The sequence below is a fragment of the Podarcis erhardii genome (assembly GCF_964252035.2).
Source record: "Podarcis erhardii genome assembly, chromosome: 2".
NCBI lineage: Eukaryota > Metazoa > Chordata > Lepidosauria > Squamata > Lacertidae > Podarcis > Podarcis erhardii.
The window spans coordinates 80,835,443-80,850,492 of record NC_138498.1 but is presented as its reverse complement, the minus strand read 5'-3'; the positions used below and the strand labels follow the sequence as shown (position 1 = coordinate 80,850,492).

The window sequence follows — 15,050 nt, the reverse complement described above, 5'->3', positions numbered from 1 at the left end:
TGGGACTGTACATCTCATAGAACTCAGAAGCTCCCAGTCTTTTCTAGATCGCGTTGGATCAGCTTCCTATGAATGGTTAATTGGAAGAAGTCTCACTCTGCAGGGGAGAGACTATACAATTCACTGTAACTGCCTCGCACAATAATAAAAAAGCTTGAACTTAGTTGGTAATTTAAGCCAATCAGAGATAAATATGTTGATGTGTTCGTTCAGAGGGTTTTACATTCGTGGACATTTTCTGTTCCAGGTATCTTCAACCTTTTCAAACCTAGGTACTATTTTTAACCCAAACATGCATCTGGGGACTTTATTTCTTAATCTTTTACCACGTGTTTGCTCTTGTGGCGATCCACCTTGGATCAGGCCGCAGCTCACTAGTGGGCCCCGCCCCAGCAGCTGAAGACGATCGCTCTACACACTATGGAGAACATCATTGTTTGAGCCTGTCCTGCCACCTGATGCCCCCAAATCTGCCTGATGCAGCACACCTTACGTTCTTCTATACAGCTACTACGGCGGTAAACAAAAGCCATGAGATACAATTGATGATGGCCAAAATACCGCACTGCAGGGGTTGGATCAGATGAGCTCTTTGGGATCGTTTCCAACTCTACGATTCTAATACAACAAAGCACCGCCATAAAGGACCAAGAAGCAGCTTAGAACCAGCACGGGAGATTTAGCGATCATCTGAACTCTGGGCAACGTCCCGAGTAAGCAAGCGGGATCACCCCGCCCCCCCCCCCTGCGCTCTTTCGCCCCGCGCGCGGAGAAGCTTGCGAACTGCACCCGGGAACCGGAAGCCTCGCAACACAAGCATTGAGGCGGCGCCTCTGCATTTGCGCCTCTCCCAGGCAAACAAGGGATTAGCGTCTCTTGCGACTTCTCCAGTCACCGAGGCCCGACGAGCATTCGCCGTGTTCGCAGAGCATCATGGGAAGTGTAGTTCACCGAGATGTTGGGATCCTACATATGGAATTAAATATTTAGCTCTCGGGGAGCTTTGAGTGTTTGCTTGGGTGCTTTGACGACCTGATCCCCTTTCTCGGTAGCTTTCAGAGCTAGGTGCCAGTAAGCTATTTTAACACAGTATAAGGCATCCCTGGCAATGGAGTTACACATGGAAAAATTTTGCATCCCCACCTAGTGCTGTATTTCCACTTAGAACTGACACGTGCCAGTGATTTTTTTGTACGGCTCTATATTTAATTACAGGAAAGAGCCACTGTCTTTTTCCTGAATGGCACGCAATCTGCTAACTTTGGCTACAAATTGACGAGAAAAGCAATATTTTAAAGATTCCCCCCCCCCGTCCAGTTTGGCCCCGGAGGTGGGACACCACACGTGTGTGTAAATTGCTTAGTGGTGGGTCGTTTCAGAGTCACAGATGCTGGACCTTGTCCTTTTTGCCAAACTCCACATTGGAGAACAATTTAATGTTATCAAAGTTATAATTAACTATCGATTTATTTATTTTTTAGGCTGCAATATAACCCTGCTCACTAGGGAATAAATTTGACTGAACTTAGTGAGAATTACTTCTGAGTAAACACATGTATGATTGCCCTGTAAAGTATGCAACCCTATTCACTGTATTAAAGGCTATAACATTAAAACCTGTGTTATTTTTTCCCTTTCTGTAGTGATATGTGATGGAAACAGGAACAGAATCAAGGTCTTTTATTGCACTTAGTCATCCTCTTTGTCAGTGTAAGTTTTATTTGAGCTATATTTTTTCAAAGTCTTGAAGGTGTGTCTCAGTCTGAATGTTTGGGGGGGCGGGAATCTGAAAGTTCTTGGCATCCCAGCATAAAGTTTCCTTAAATAACTGCAACTCTCTGGAAGTACCTTAGTGCTTATTGTGTATTTCTAAGCCAGTGCTAGACAATAATAAATGAGGCAAATTACATGCCAGGATGTGTTAGTGATAACTGTTTTCCACTAGAGACAGAAACAGTGAAATTTTCCAGCACAACAGCAGTACTGTACTATTTTCCCCTCTCCTCCCTCAGTGAGACAACAGTAAACTCTGCCTGGCACAGACAATCAGCTGCGTCCCCGAGAATATTCACTGAATCTGATAACATCCTATTAGTAGCACTTGCAATGACCTAGCAGCTGAAGTGGGGGGGGGGAGGGGAGGTTCACCTAGGGAGGTCTAAGCATTTCATTTAATCTTTTCTTGTCTCTGTGTCCAAAAGGAAATCACATGTGTGGCATGAGCCTGACCCAGAAATTATTGCTGGGTGTAGGATATTTTGTGCAAATAAGGAAGGGCAGGGTCTGTAAGATGAATCACCAAAACAGCCATTATCCTGAGGAAAAACCTTTTGTGGGTGGATTTACGGTGATAAGTGCCCTTACAAGGTAACATTGTGATCTGTCAACTCCCTTGAACTGCTGGAAAGCCCAAATTCATGTGCTACTGTAGATATTAATGGGAGGGTATTTAAAAGTAGATCAGTTCTCTGGAAACCCTCATAATTCATATAAAGTTAAGAAGTGATTGCTGCTTGGAATTGTGTACAGAAAGCTAAAATAGTATTTTTAGGACCTTGCACAGAGCAAAAATAAATAAGAGAGGCACTTGCTATAATGGCAGGAAATAAGCTATTACCACTATTTAACTTTTGGCAAAGCAAAGCTGTTGAGAATTCCTGAATGTGCATGATGGTCTTAGATAAGGTCGAATCTCAAGGATGATTTCTCTTCCACCTGCCCCCGCTGAAAGCATGCGTAGGAGAGTCTTAGGAGTGAAGTAACTTAACAACCAAACACTTGCATTTCAAGTTCTTTAAGGCCAAGTCAGGATTTCAAAGCTGAGGCATGCAATAACTGGGAGATAGGCTGGCAGCATTTTGTTGTTGCTTCCCCCCTTTCTACTGTATTAGATAAAATAACAAATATTGCAATTTATGTGTATCCCCAACAGCATTACAATAATAATGTAAGAACCAGTTGTGAATATAACAAATACAAAGTAAAAGTCCAACAGAATTAGTCAACTGTAGCTACCATTAATGCAATGATTAATATGAGTAAGATAAGGTAAGACAGGAGGATATATCAGGGTATTACAGCAGTTCTCATAATTTTCATTAAAAATACTGTGTCGAGTCTTGAAAATTAAATTTCATCCACAAGAATGTAATTTAATTTATCTTGCACTATGTTATTCCAAGAGACGTCATTTTTCTTTCCAGTGCAGTTATTGTCCTGTTGTCTGCCTTCTCCCAGCTTTGTCAGAAAAGGAACAACAGAAATAAGAGGCTAAGCATCTCCAAATTTTTTGTATGCTTAAATGCTGATCCTGCTAGGGTTTAGGTCAGCATTTAGGCATACCAAAATTTGAAACTCTGTACTGCTTGTTTCTGGTCTTGTCCTAGGCATAGATGTCAAAATGGGCTATGTTTTTGTTTCAAACATTGCAGATTGTGGACAAGACGGAGTGCTTCCGGAAGTGGCAGAGAGATATCTCTAAATTTGTCTGGCAGGGCAAAAAGCCCAGAATCAAGTTTAAAATATTAACTGATGCGAAAGAAAGAGGGGGCTTTGCCCTGCCAGACTTAAAGCTGTACTATGAAGCCGCAGCTTTCTGCTGGCTAAAAGATTGGCTACTTCTCGAGGACACTGACGTACTGGATCTGGAAGGTTTTAACAATGCTTTTGGTTGGCATGCATACTTATGGTATGATAAGGTTAAGATCAATAAGGCCTTTAAGAACCATATTGTCAGGAAAGCAGTATTTAATGTCTGGACAAAATACAAAGACTTATTGGAGAATAAAACTCCAAGGTGGCTTTCACCCCTGGAAGCTAAGGCCCGAAAAAGACCCAATATGGAGGCCAAATGGCCAAAATATTGGGAAATACTAGAAAAAGATGGAGACAACTGGAAATTGCAGAGTTTGGAGAAAATCAAGGATAAAGTGCGAGACTGGTTACATTATGCTCAGATTAATGAAGTTTTTAAAAATGATAAAAAGCTAGGGTTCCAGGTGGAGAAATCGAAGCTAGAAACAGAATTGTTAGAACCAAAGACTAAGGTACTTTCAAGAATGTATAACCTGCTGTTAAAATGGAATACACAAGACGAAATGGTTAAATCAGCTATGATAAAATGGGCACAGGACATTGGGTATAATATTATGTTCGAGGACTGGGAAAGGTTGTGGACCACTGGGTTGAACTTCACTGCATGTAAGGCTTTGAAGGAAAATGTAATGAAAATGATATATAGATGGTACATGACCCCAGTTAAACTTGCTAAGATATACCATTTGTCTGATAATAAATGTTGGAAATGTAAAGAAAATGAAGGAACATTCTTTCACCTCTGGTGGACCTGCCCTAGAGTGAAGGCTTTCTGGGAAATGATATATAATGAGCTGAAAAGGGTATTTAAGTATACCTTCCCTAAGAAACCAGAGGCCTTCCTTCTGGGCATTGTCGGCCAGAAGGTGTTAAAGAAGGACCGAACATTTTTCATGTATGCAACAACGGCAGCAAGGATACTCATCGCTAAGAACTGGAAGACTCAAGAACTACCCACACTGGAAGAGTGGCAGATGCAACTGATGGACTATATGGAACTAGCCGAGATGACTGGCAGAATCCGAGACCTGGGAGAGGAGAGGGTTGAAGAAGATTGGAAGAAATTCAAGATTTATTTTAAAAAATACTGTAATTTGGTTGAATGCTAAGAAAGGATGCTAGATCATAAATAATTGTGCACCACTAAATTAGTGAGAATTAAGATGATAAGTAAATTTGAGAAAAAACTATAAACCTTTTGGAGAACTTATAGATTATATTTAAATGAATTTGACATAAGAGTGTAAACAAGATGATAAATTGCTGGCAAGAATTGGCAATGATGTAAATGGGAGCGGGAGGCGCGAGGGAGTCCAAAGATGTTATGAAAAGATGTTATGATATATGTTATACTGTTTTTTTTATTTTTGCATTTATGTTTGAAAAATCCAAATAAAATATTATTAAAAAAAACAAAATGGGCTATCCTAGCCAGTCACCTGCTTTGGCTTTCATGATGAAGTCAGATGAACAGCTATTACAGTGGTACCTCGGGTTAAGTACTTAATTGGTTCCGGAGGTCCGTTCTTAACCTGAAACTGTTCTTAACCTGAAGCACCACTTTAGCTAATGGGGCCTCCTCCAGCTTCTGCACCGCCGGAGCACGATTTCTGTTCTCATCCTGAAGCAAAGTCCTTAACCCGAGGTACTATTTCTGGGTTAGCGGAGTCTGTAACCTGAAGCATATGTAACCCAAGGTACCACAGTATATCAGTGCAAATGCTTGCGTCTTAAAATCCTTCTAACTATTATCTCCCTTTAAATGCAGAGCATTGTCAGGAGGTAGGTGCATTTTTTGCCACAATGAAGTACCTTCAAAAACCAATAAAGGCCTCCAGAAGCCCTTGTCGGAGGCTGTCCTCTTTAGATTCTTTCCTGGTTTCCTTCCAATCAGCTTCCCCTGGATGAGTAATTTTGTTGTGTCCATTGTGATGTGTCTGGATCATTCAGTGACTTGTGCAGAGATTGTGGCAGAATTACCTGCCCTTAGCGGGGTTGCACCCATAAATGATTCATGCAGGAGCACTGTGAGTAGATTCCTCAGGCATGAGGTAGAAAAGCTTTATTTATTATGATTTAAGAGAAAACTGCCTCTGCGAGAGACAGTGTGAGGTAGGGGTTAGGCACAGGAAGATCCAGGTTCATATCCCTATTCAGCTATACTGACTGTCACCAGACTGACTTCCTTCCTCCTGGTTTACCTCATGGGATTGTTCAGATTCTAAGAGGGGTGGAAGAAACATATGGGCCACCTTAAACTTCTTGGAAGAAAGGCAGGATATATAAATTGGTTAAGCAGCCGAAAGCTGAGGGCAGGAATACATGGACAGTTTTCTGAATGGAAGGTTGTAGAATGTGGAGTCCTCCCTGCCCCCTGGCCCCAGAATCAGTATTGGGACCTGTTCATAAATGATCTAGAGTTAGGGGTGAGTAGTGGTTATGTTTGTAATATGGTATCTTTGGCTATTTATTTTTAGAGTCACTTTAACAAGTTGGTTATTCGAGGCATCCGGCACATCATAAATACACACACTCCAAATTTCAGATTATCAACATGGTAAAACTCAGGCCACTTAAAACAGCTATTATACTATCAATCTCAGTAGAAATAAAAAAGTTACCCATTATAAAAATGGTGCTCTAAAAACAATACTAGTAATAGTAATAGTTTCCAGAGGATAGCTATGCTTACAGAATGTCTTAGAAGGTTGAAATGTTCTCCCAACTTGCTTTTGAACATTACTGTTTCTAATGCCAGAATTGTACATGCATTTTATTATTTTAGGTAAGGACTGAGCTGCTTCTCCTATGCAGAATGCAGGAAGGGAATGCTGGCAGATGATTGCATGAACGGCATTGGAAGGTGATCAGGTGAATAAAAGCCTGATGTCGCCCAAAGCACTTAATATACATTCAATATACGTAAGAACATAAGAAGAGTCTGCAGATTTAGACATATTCCACCCTGCCCTGCCCCTCTGCCACATGACCCTGCAGGAGAGCAAGTAGCCAAATGTGTAGATCCGGCCCTGAAGTTCCCTAGCCTGTTTGCAAACCAATCTGAGTGAGCGCTCATGAAATAGCCGTAATCTAGCTTCCCTGAAAACAAATCAGGACTAATGCTCAGTAAACATGCTGTTGAGAAGTGCCTGAAGTATCCCCTCCTCAGTGAGAGATGGATTCCAGAGCAAACACTATAGTTTGGTTTGGGCGGGTGTGGTAGTGTGAACCTGAAATCTTTGCAAGCAAAAGCCCAGATTGTTCTTGAGATGCATGGGAAAAAGCAACCTACTTTAAAGTGATCAGAGGAGGAATAAATAAATTGAAACACTAGCCCCCAAGGCTCCTCATTCATCCTATTCCCTTTCCCCTTTGTTCCTTTCATTTCCTTTCTCTAAATATTCCAATTTCTTCAGACTTTTTGGTGTCTGCCCAGGATGTGTCTTTGCTGTAAAGAAGTATTGTATAGGCTTCATGAGAAGCTTTTCCTGCGTAATATGTTTCACAGGCATAGTTTCACTGACATGAAGGAAAGCTCTCCAATGTTGAAGTTAGAGGCTGTCCGCCAGTATTTTGCTGTTTGACAATCTTGACACGAGACATCAAAATGTGACACCTTTGTATCCTGATAACTGGTTAACCTTCCTTGCTTTCTCTGAACTTAAAATGTTTTCTGAACCACAAAGGGGACATGCCAGTACTTGGTCTATTTTCTAAATATGGCATTAAACTTGACAGCGTTCACAATGATAGGTGTGATGCCTTTCCTTTCATTTACTCCTAAATTATAGTTTGGAAATATGCCTTTTGCAAACAGATGCAAACTAAGTGTCTACACAAGTCACACTTGGCATAAACAAAAATTAGCTTCATAGCTTCGTCCAGAATTTCCAAGACACACATACTTCGATGACTCAGCAAGACTTGCTTCCATTAAAGCAAGATGCTCATTTACTTTACATCATGGCATAAGCGTTCAATTATACAAAAATACAGAGTGCTCCTTTTATACCAGACATACGGATAAAAACTTACTTTGATTGTCTCTAGTGGCTGGTAGAGCTAGATCACTTAGAACTCAACTGCATGTGCATCTTTGTACCATATGTCCAAATATTTGGAAGAAAGAATTATATGGGAGCTGGATCATTGGCCCGGGCCAACAATTTTTCATGGATGAACATCAGCTTATTGGGTGATATCCAAAGATCTCTGCCTACCTGCACAACATGATTTCTGGTTTCACTTCTCCTCTCTCCAATCTCCCATGCACCCTCTCCAAAATCAGTGCCAAAGTGTTGTGGGACCTTCTGGAGCGGATTTTTTTTGGGGGGGGGAGGGGGGTGAAGAGGAAGCAGAAGCCTTGTTATGCCAGCAAACACCAACTCATGTTATATTAGATCTCCCATTTTTATTTGCTACACTTATGCCCACTTTTCCTTTTTTAAAAAATGTCCAAAGCAGCTAGCAACAATAACACAAATTTAATGCGACAATATCTCTAAGGATTAAATTGTAGTAAGTATGAACATGTGTGAAGACTTTTGGAATATTTTTTTCTGCAAAAAGTATTTACCGTACATATACTGCACTATTTGGAATAAGTTTTACAAAATGCTCCCCTTTCTTCTATGGTCTTGTGGCAATTTACTTTCTATATCAGGGCTGGGATCCTAGCAGTCAGCTTATCTCCTCATTCCCCCTGGCCCATGTTTCGCAGGTGGGTGCGGCCACCCACCTGTCAGTCACCTGACATCACAATGACATCAGATGACCAGTTTTTGCCTGCGTAGGTTGAACTCAAAGCAGTGCAGGTTAAAGCACAGCAATCTGCAACCCCCAGCAATCAGCTGATCACCGGACCCTGCAAGACACCATGCACCCAACACCATAAGACCCAACACCAGGTGTTGAGCAGGTGGCTGTGGCATGACCAGATTGGCCTCATGCGCTGATTAGACCCACAGGCCAGTTTTCCCATCGCTGGTTTACAGTTAGGCCTTTCAAGATACATTTCTGATCAGCTTCCCTCCTGTCACACTCTGGATTACTGACCTTTCCCACTTTTCTCTTCCTTCTATCCTGCAATGAGGAAAGTTTGGCTTGATCTAGTCTCTTCAGAGCTATGTTATAGAGACATGAACAGACCTGTAAGATTTTTTTAAATAAAAGAATGATTTTTAATTTCAAGTACAAAACATATCCATACAAGGAAGAGACCCATCAGATTTGTTCTTCTCATTTGCATTTCAAAAATCTCAAAACCGGACTGGCGTTCTTCGGAAAGCACACACACACACTTATGCAGAACACGATGCAGCTTCCCTGAGTTTTGGTTCTTGCATTTTGCTGGTATAGAATCAAATATGGAATTGAATCTCTGTTTGAAAGTATGTAATTTGGGTTTAGATAGGTGTTAGTGGTGAAATGGTTCAAACACTGATATCTTCTCAAATCCTGCCATTGAAAAGACTTTCAAGGGTGGCTGTTGAGGTGTTTTGACAACAAAACAGAGCAGCTATGATTAGCTTGATAAAAGGGAGGGCTATTGATGGCATGTATGTCTAGGATCTAGTTACAAAATGGGCTTTTAACATTTGAATTCAAATTGCGAGAGGCTAGCGTTCCTGAAGCCTTGTTTTGGGACGGGGGGGGGGGGGTTGGTGTTGTTGCTATTGCTTGAGTAACCCTTTATACATATGAAAAATGAGACATTAATAACCCTGACCAGAGCCAACCATTGTGTGTGGAGGCATTGTGTAAGTTTCCTTGCTTCGTGCTACCAGTGGATTTGAATCTTGACACTGAAAGCAAAACTGACTCTCAGTGAAAGTGGAGCGGCAGACCGTCTCTTGCAGGCTAGTTTTCCGGTTCTGAAGTGGACTTTGCGGAGACCTCTTTTGTATCTTCCAATATATAACTCATAATTAAACTGCATCATTCGATGCTGACCTAACCGGGCACTAAACTGTTGCCCAGCCTTGCTGCAAAGACAACCCTGATAGACAATTAACAATAGGAATACAAATGTGGAAACAAATGACAAATGGCTTTTTGGGTGTAGCTTCAGCCTGCTATCTTTGTTCAGGAGAAGATTGCTGCTGCTAAATAAAGAGATGGAAAGGCAGCCTTCTCCGGTTAGCATCTGGTGAGAATGAATATTTCACATTGGGAAGAAACTGTTGCTCTCCTTTGCAGCCCATCTGCTTTTTAAGTCGAATAAACATATGGTAGGGCAAAACAAATGAATTGCCCTGGTTGTTCTACATTGCTGACTCCACACACCACTTTTTTCAGTGGTCTTGAGCAAAATTTCCTAACAACCTGATCTTCAAAATTTTCTCTCGGCAAATGCCCCCCCTGCTATAAACAGGTACAAGACCACCACCACGTATGGGATGGGGAGCATATGGTCATTTGGAGGCTGTTGGGCTCCAACTCCCATCAGCCCCAGTCAGCGTGGCCGATGGTCGGGGATAATGGGAGTTGTAGTCTGGCAGCATCTTAAGGGCCACAAATTCCCCAGATGAGTTTAAATTCCTAGTGATTTCCATGGGTGAAATAGGTGTTCAAATTTACCTCACTGATATGTGTTTAACATTGAATGGGATCAGACACAGTGAGATCTGCAGCACTGTAAGAACCTGAAGCCTCTGACAGTATGTCTGGGAGTGGCCACCAAGACTATATAGCACCAGTCCCGAAAGACCTACATTGGCTCCCAGTACATTTCCGAGCACAATTCAAAATGTTGGTGCTGACCTTTAACACCCTAAACGGCCTTGGCCCAGTATACCTGAAGGAGCTTCTCCACCCCCATCGTCCAGCCTGGACAGTGAGGTCCAGCTCCGAGGGCCTTCTGTTGGTTCCCTCCCTGCAAGAAGCCAAGTTACAGAGGGCCTTCTTGGTAGTGGTGCCTGCCCTGTGGAACACCCTCCCAGCAGATGTCAAGGCAATAAGCAACTATTTTACTTTTAAAAGACAACTGAAGGCGGCCCTGTTTAGGGAAGTTTTTAATCTTTTATCTTGTTTTTAGTCTTGTGTTGGGAGCTGCCCACAGTGGTTGGGTTAACCCAGCCAGATTGGGGGGGGGGGTATAGATGATGATGATGATGATGATGATGATGATGATGATGACGACTCCATCCTCTTTCACTGTTACATGTTCCGGATTATGATTCTAAGTCGTTATTAGATTTCCAGATATTGGGGCCTTGGGCAATACTGACCAGGAAGTTCTCTGGTGCAAGTGCCCTTGAAATGAACACATGCTTCTGGAAGGCCGTAGCTCAGCGGCAAAGCTTTGTGCTCAAGTCCAGCTTGCGTGCTTCCCTTCAGCATCTGGGCGGCGGCTGTGTGAACTAGAGGGGCCAGTGGCATGAATTTACAGGGCTTGTCTTAGGTTTGTATGCATGTTTAATTCAGGTAGGGCTGAAAAAGAAGACTCTTGTCTGGAACCCTGGAAAAACACTAGTGCAGTGGCCCAGCGTGGGGGGTGCAGGGGGGGCGGCTGCACCGGGCGCAACATCTGGGGGGGCGCGCGCTTGCCGCCTCTGGAGTCGCCGAAGAGCCTCGGGCGCAGGCTGTAGCAGAGCCCCATGTCTCGCGGAACCGACGAGCTGTGCGCGCGTCCAGGCTGAAGGCGTCCGGCAGGCAGCGGCTCTCAGCGCTCGCCACGGTCCCCGCGCGTCAGGACCGTGGAGGGCGCGCCAGGCAGCCCCTCCTCACAGCCCCGCCGCCGCCGCTGCTGCAGCTGCTGGGCCATGTTGCATTTTCCTTGTCTCTCTGCCCTCCTCCTCCTCCGGGCAAGCGGCGTCGTTTGGGCGGCAGTGCCAGCGGCAACTCGCCTCAGATCATCTGACACGGACCTGCCGCCGCCGCCGCCGCCGTGGCTACCTTACCGTAAATACCCCAGCCCAGGTAGCAGCAAGAAGAAGCTGGCAGCGACGGCAGGTTAGGGGTTAGGGGCGCAAATTACTTGCCTTGCCCCGGGTGCTGACAACCCACGCTACGGCGCTGCACTAGTGGTTATGAGAACATTGAGCTAGAAGATGGGCCAGTGACTCTACTCAGTATATAGCAGTTTCCTTTTGAGGGTGCCATTTGAATTCCAAAATGCTTTGTGTCCTCCTAATTCTCTCTTGAATCCTTTCCAACAAGGCAACATCCTTTTTGGACTATGATGCCCAGAGATGAACACATGACTCAAAACGGGATTCCCACCCCCCTTCTCCACGGTGCTAAGCAGAGCAGTGCTACCACCTCCCAAGAGCGGAGTCATCAGGGCAAGACTTGGGGGCAGGCGCACAGAGCCCCATTCACAGACTGAGCAGGAGGGCCCCGAAATGCAGCAGGCCTGCCTTACTACATCTGGAACTAAGTGGCGTAATACTACCACCTAAAGAGCCCCCTCCAAAGACCATTAAGTCCAGAGTCTAAAATTACCTTATTGCATCGCTGCTTTGCAGGCTGTGGAAACAACCCTTCCATTGATGCAACCTAAAATGGTGGCTCCATTAGCTTTTTGGACCGCAAGATCACATTTTACTTCATTATCCACCCGGACCTCCCCCTCCCAGCACTGCTATCTAGCCTAGTATTTCCCATCTTATATTTAAGCATTTTCTGCCCTTGTCTTCAGCAGACTATCTTCCTCCGGTTACTTTTCTCCTGCCTTCTGTGTAAACTACAGCTTTTAAAAATCCACTTCAAGTGAGCTTTTAACTGGGGGTTTGGGGAGGGAGAGGAAGAACAACAGCCAGATGGACGGAGTATAATTAATAAATTATTATTATTACTACTACTGCTATCTAGTTTACCTTTCTATTAACCATAGCTCGAAACAGACAATTAAATGTTTCCCAAAACAGGCACAAAACCCCCCAAACCTAGTCAGAGTTCTACGTGCTAAGGGTTTATAATTCGAGGCATGAGCTCATCCAACCAACCAATCCACCCTCTTTTCTATGTTGACGGCGTTCACCCAAAGGTCAATTCGACCATTATTAGTTCATCCCCCGTTTACTGCCGTGGATCTCGCCTACCACTAGATGGCGCATTGACAAAGAAAACAGAGCAAACTTTCGGGCGCCTGTTCTGTCCCTTCCTGGACTACCTGGCCAGTTTTTGTTTTGTTTTAATCCCACGTGGGATTTCTCTTCGGTGGCGGAAGCCGTGATCGCCCCACACCTCACACTCTCCGGCAAAATTTGGGGTTTGGAATAAATTTGTGTTGGGAGAGGGGGAGGGGGTAGAATAAATTTATACCCTCCCGCGCGCATAAGATATATAAATATATATTGGACAGCGTTTAATGCACGTGGGGCGAGCGGGTCGTGGTGGCCACTGTCCCCCTCCGAAGGAGGTGGCTCCTTTCCGAGGAGACGGGAGCGCGGGGCGGGGCAGGCGGGGGACCGACCTGCCGTTTCATAAGCCTCCTGTTTTGGAATGTGGATTTCTACTGTAGTAAACAGCTCGTCTTGCCCTCGAGGGATACAGCACCGCGCTCGGGCGTTTTGTCAGATCAGTGGAATTAAAAGTATTTGCAAATTGCTTTTCTACTCATAACTCTGTCAAATGTGCTAAGTGATATTTCGGATCACCTGTTTGTGCAGGGCGCATGAGACAACAGCAGCAGCGCTCTTTTTTCATGCCTTTTACGTTTGTATTATGATTGTTCTAGTATCACCGGCACCATCACGATGATGATTATTATTGAAACCCCAAGCTGCGGCTGCTGCGCCGTTTCCAGCCCCGCCACCACACCCCTGCTGTTATCATTGGACGAGTCCTCCCTTGTGCGAGTGTGATAAGGGGATCATAATAAAACCGTCACCCCACCCGCGGCCCCCCAGCAGTGTCAAGTCCCGCTGTTAGGATCACACAAAAGCCCTCTGCCACAAAGCTGGCGTGTGTGTGAGGGGGGAATCCCACGAGGCAGGTGCTCAAGGCACCAACTTGGCGAAGGCTGCCAGGCCATGGGTGGGGGGCAAGGGAGAGGGGCAAGATCCAGGTTGGAGGAGGAGGAGAGATCCCGCAGCACATGGAATCCAGAGGAGAATGTGCCCTCGCTCGCAATCGTCTCTCCCTCCAGACCATCGCTCGGCACTTTCTCCCGACTGGGAAGGGCCGAGGTGGAGGATGAAACAACCAAGCAACTTAAAAGCACCCAGCAACAATCCCCCCCCCCCGCTTGCCTCCCCCGGGCCTTGCCACACACAACGCCCCCCCCCCTTGAAGCTGCAGGGCACCTGCCTGAGCACGGGGTGAGCAGCTCGGCCTCCCCCGCCCCTCTTTCGTCCCGGAATAAATCGATCCAAAAGAAGTGGCGGCGCGAGCGGGGAGGGGCGCGGGGTGGAAGGCAAGCCAAGCATATAGGCAAAAGTGGCGAGGCAACAATGGTCTTTTTCTTTCGGGGGCTGCTGTCTGAGAGTCTAGCCTCGCCGTCAATAGCGGCCGATAGGATCTAAATTGTCCTGGGCTCGAGGCTTTCGCTACTGGTGCCGAACAAAACAGAGATCTATTTCCTCGGCAGCCTCTTGCTGCCCCTGCCGCCGATGGAGCGTCCCCTCCGTCCCTCCCTCCCTCCCTCCCTCCCTTCTCGGTCTCCCGTTTAGCTGGGAGATGTTGCTCCTGCTGGGGCGGAGAGGCGAGGGTGGTGGCTTCTGCGTCTGGGGCAGTCGGCTCATCCTGAGGCAGACACAAAACAAACACGCCGGGGGGGGGGGGGCTGGATGGAGAGAAGGAAAGGAAGTTGGGTAGGCACCTCAGAAAAGCCCTCTGGAGAATAAGAGGGGAATCAGCTGAATAGCTCAGTTGGCTAGAGCGTGGCACTGATAACACTGGGGTTGCAGGTTCGATCCCCGCAAGGGAGAGTTGCATATTCCTGCTTTGCAGGGGGTTGGACTAGATGATCCTCAGGGTCCCTTCCAACTCGGTGATTCTGTGAGTCTTATTTAGGGATCGGTATGTCAAGCACCCTGTCAGACCCAAGGGGAACGTAGGCTCCGATCCTGCCCCCTCCGTCCCCCTTGACTTGGGAACCAGCCCCACGGAACTGCGCGGGACCTGCTTTGGGCTAGACAGGTGTGGGGCGCCGAGGTGTGCGCTGCGGGCCAAGCGCGCTCCTGCGCGCACGACCCCTCCCCACGCGCGCCAGCGGGAAAGTGCCGCTCCGCTCCCTCCCTGACAGCGCGCGAAATCCTCGATCAGGTTTGGGGACGGGGGAGGCGGAAAAAAACCACACGCGCCGACCTGAACGGGCAGAGAGGAAAAACAGGAGCAACGAGGGAAGCGGAGCGTCAGAACCGGGAGGCGAGGGAACCGAGTAAGAGGCGGCGGCTGCCCTGGCGAGCCTCTCCGTCAAGGGAGCCTTCCCAATCGAACCAAGGGGGAATTGATCAGGAATTGATCCTGCGCTCCGGACTGCCATTCAAATCGCAGGAGGTTTGCCTGCT

The 15,050-nt window shown here is 45.9% G+C and overlaps 1 long non-coding RNA gene across 1 annotated transcript; it reads left to right on the top strand.

The window, feature by feature from the left end:
* Positions 1 to 903: 903 nt before the first annotated feature.
* On the top strand, positions 904 to 6,608 carry LOC309334545. The gene is made up of 3 exons (XR_014153156.1): positions 904 to 1,071; positions 1,644 to 1,710; positions 6,380 to 6,608. It is a non-coding gene; the product is annotated as an uncharacterized lncRNA (long non-coding RNA).
* Positions 6,609 to 15,050: the final 8,442 nt, after the last annotated feature.